The 2,811-nt window shown below is 54.7% G+C and overlaps 2 protein-coding genes and 1 pseudogene across 4 annotated transcripts in view; 2 read left to right on the top strand and 1 right to left on the bottom strand.

The window, feature by feature from the left end:
- Window positions 1-2,811, bottom strand: part of LOC119469431 (zinc finger protein 160-like) — a 609,418-nt gene that overhangs the window by 452,769 nt on the left and 153,838 nt on the right. The window lies entirely within an intron of this gene.
- Window positions 1-2,811, top strand: part of LOC119469433 — a 50,380-nt pseudogene that overhangs the window by 30,609 nt on the left and 16,960 nt on the right.
- Window positions 1,513-2,811, top strand: part of LOC108295644 (zinc finger protein 845-like) — a 43,261-nt gene continuing 41,962 nt past the window's right edge. Inside the window, exon 1 of the mRNA XM_037734676.1 lies at window positions 1,513-1,606. The gene's annotated coding sequence lies outside the window, so the exon portion shown is untranslated. The remainder of the gene's footprint in view (window positions 1,607-2,811) is intronic.

Below are 2,811 nucleotides of genomic sequence, written 5' to 3'. Positions count from 1 at the left end.
TTTTCCAGGCTGGAGTGCAATGGTACATCTCAACTCAACTCATCTCAACATTTTTTTCCAGGTTCAAGTGAATCTTCCCCCTTCACCCTTCCTAGTAGCTGGGATTACAGGCATTCGCCACCACGCCTGGCTACTTTTTTATTTTTAGTGGAAATGGGGTTTATCCAGGTTGGTCAGGCTGGTCTCAAACTCCGTCTCAGATAATCCTCCCGCCTGGGCCTCCCAAAGTGCTGGGATTAAAGGCGTGGACAACCGCTCCTGACCTTTAAGACTTTTAAACCTGTGGATTTTGTCTGGAGCCATATCAGAGGGTCATGTCTTTGTGAGTGCGCAAGGGTGTGGTGCTTTCCAACTTCAGTTGACATTAGTCACTTTTTTTTTCTCTTGAGACAAAATCTCACTTTCTTACCCAGGCTGCGGGGCAGTGATTCAATTTCGGCTCCCTGCAACCTCTGCCTTCCAGATTCAAGCGATTCTCCTTCCTCAGCCTCCTGAGTAGCTGGGATTACAGGCATGCACCACCAGGCCCGGCTAATTTTTTGTATTTTTAGTAAGGGTTGGTGGGATAGGAGTTGGTTTTATGGGCTTTGGGGTAGGCAGTGGAAAGTTACAGGAGTTACAGTTGAGGGCAGTTTTCTGCAAGCTGGGAGGGAGTCATAGGTTTGAAAGCTGAGAGGGACCCGGCGTGGTGGCTCACGCTTGTAATCCAAGCCCTTTGGAGGCCAAGGCAGGCGGATCACCTGAGGTCGGGAGTTCAAGACCAGCCTGACCAACATGGTGAAACCCCGTCTTAAAAAAAAAAAAGCTGAGTGGGGGGGTCATAGGGTGTGGAGTCACAAGGTTGACCAAGGTCGGTTACAAAGTGCAATGGTCTTATCAATTGGGGGAGGCATAAGGAACAATAGAGAATGTCTCAGAGTTAAGCAGGCGCCGCAGGTGTTGATTATTTCTTCCTCTTTTTTCGGTCTTCCAGCTTTCTCAGATTTTCTAATTCAGGAATGCCCTCTAGAGGTGTACCTGCGGTTCACCGGGGTTGCCTTGCCGTCCAGGGCAGGCTCAGACTTTACAGAAAAGAGAGAGGATTTCTACGCTGTTCTGTGGACCGTCAGCATGCAACTGTAAGTTTCCCTCAAGCTAGGCTTTGCATTTCACCGTCTAGTTTACTTTCCTGCCCTGGACAACTTCAAGGCTTTGGAATTAAATTGCCAAAATGAATTTCAATAGCAAGGAACTTTCCTGGATTCAGTTACCGCCCCACGTTGACTTCTGAGGGAGGTCTATTTCTCAGACTGCTGAGCTGCTCCAGACCCCCCTGGCGGATTTTGCCTCTAAAACTCGGAACACGCAGACCCGAAGAGCCGGATAGAGGGAAGTTCAGGCCCCGCCCCCGCGGAACCCTCACGCCTCAGGCCCCTTCCCAGGCCTCTGGCAGTTTCCTCCCGGCCCTTTCCGCACTGAGGCCCGCCCACCTCTCTGCGTCCTTTCCCGCCCTCACTCAGGCCCCGCCCACCTCCTTGAGGGTCCAGTCGAGGCCTGGCTTCTGTCCGGCGCTGATTGGCACAGGCCCGGAAGTGGACGGTATGGACTGATGGTGGCACCGCGGCGCGTGAGTTTCGCTCTGTTTGTTTTGTCTGCGCTTCTCAGGCCTCTGGTGCTACTACACCGGGGACGTAGGGTCCCCACAGACTTGGGAATTTTGGCCCCTTTTTCTCGACCCAGAGCAAATTGCGACGTCCGGGTGAGAGTCCGTGGGTCGCTTCCTTTTGAGTTTGAAGTCACCCTGAGGCTGGTCCTGTCTTTTCTCAACACAGAGCCAATTGAGACGTCTGGGTGAGGGTCTGTGGGTCGCTTCCCTTTGAATTTAAAGTCGCCCTGAGGCTTGTCCCGTCCCGGTCTTTCTGAACTAGGGCTGTGCAGGCACCTCCCATCGGCGAATATTCCTGCTGCAAACGCTTCCGGACCGGTCCTCCCGCCTCGTGCTGTTTCCCATTTTCTCCCCGGCCCTGGGAGTCTCCCAGCCTCGCTCCCGCGGGTCCCCGGAGCGCAGCGCCACAGCCCCAGTGCGGGGACGTGCTTCCTCTGCCCGGTCCTGAAGTCCTGCAGACCCCACCCCTGTCCAAGGGCGCCGTCGCCCCCCACCTCCTTCCTCGTGCCGGGCTCCGCTGCTCCCCAGTTCCAACCCCTGGAAAACGTGCTTTCCCGGGAGGGAGCCCTCTTATCTCATCCTGTCCCTGTTTTACCGGAAGGCAGTCTTGACTGTGAGATGTCCAAGGTTTTGGCTTTTGGACATAGATTTTGGAGGGGGGAGCGTTCAAAGTAACGACCTAACAACGCGGCGAAAGCAGGAATTGATTCAATCAAGAAGGCACTTAACAAGGTGGGAGTGGACCCAAGTGAGCTTCTCTGGGGCCCCGTTTACAAAGTTCTGGGGGTTAAAGTCTTTCTTTTGAGGTCCCCTTGGGCTACCCCTTTTCTGGATGAAGGATGTTGGCCCTTGCGGAGGTGAACTGGCCCGAGGCCACAGCAGATGGGTGCCCTGTGCGGAACGGGTGCCCGGTGCTTGGCCTTGGCCACTCCTGGGCGTTCTGTTTTTCCATGTGAGACGTGGTGGAAGGCGGAGAGCTGTAGAGAGAGTAGCCGTTGCCGGGCGCGGTGGCTCACGCCTGTAATCCCAGCACTTTGGAAGGCCGAGGCGGGTGGATCACGACGTCAAGAGATCGAGACCATCCTGGTCAACATGGTGAAACCCCGTCTCTACTAAAAATGCAAAAAATCAGCTGGGCATGGTGGCGTGTGCCTGTAATCCCAGCT

This window comes from Cebus imitator, unplaced genomic scaffold (genome assembly GCF_001604975.1).
Source record: "Cebus imitator isolate Cc_AM_T3 unplaced genomic scaffold, Cebus_imitator-1.0 Scaffold654, whole genome shotgun sequence".
Classification (NCBI taxonomy): Eukaryota; Metazoa; Chordata; class Mammalia; order Primates; family Cebidae; genus Cebus; species Cebus imitator.
This window is presented reverse-complemented; position numbering and strand designations above follow the sequence as displayed.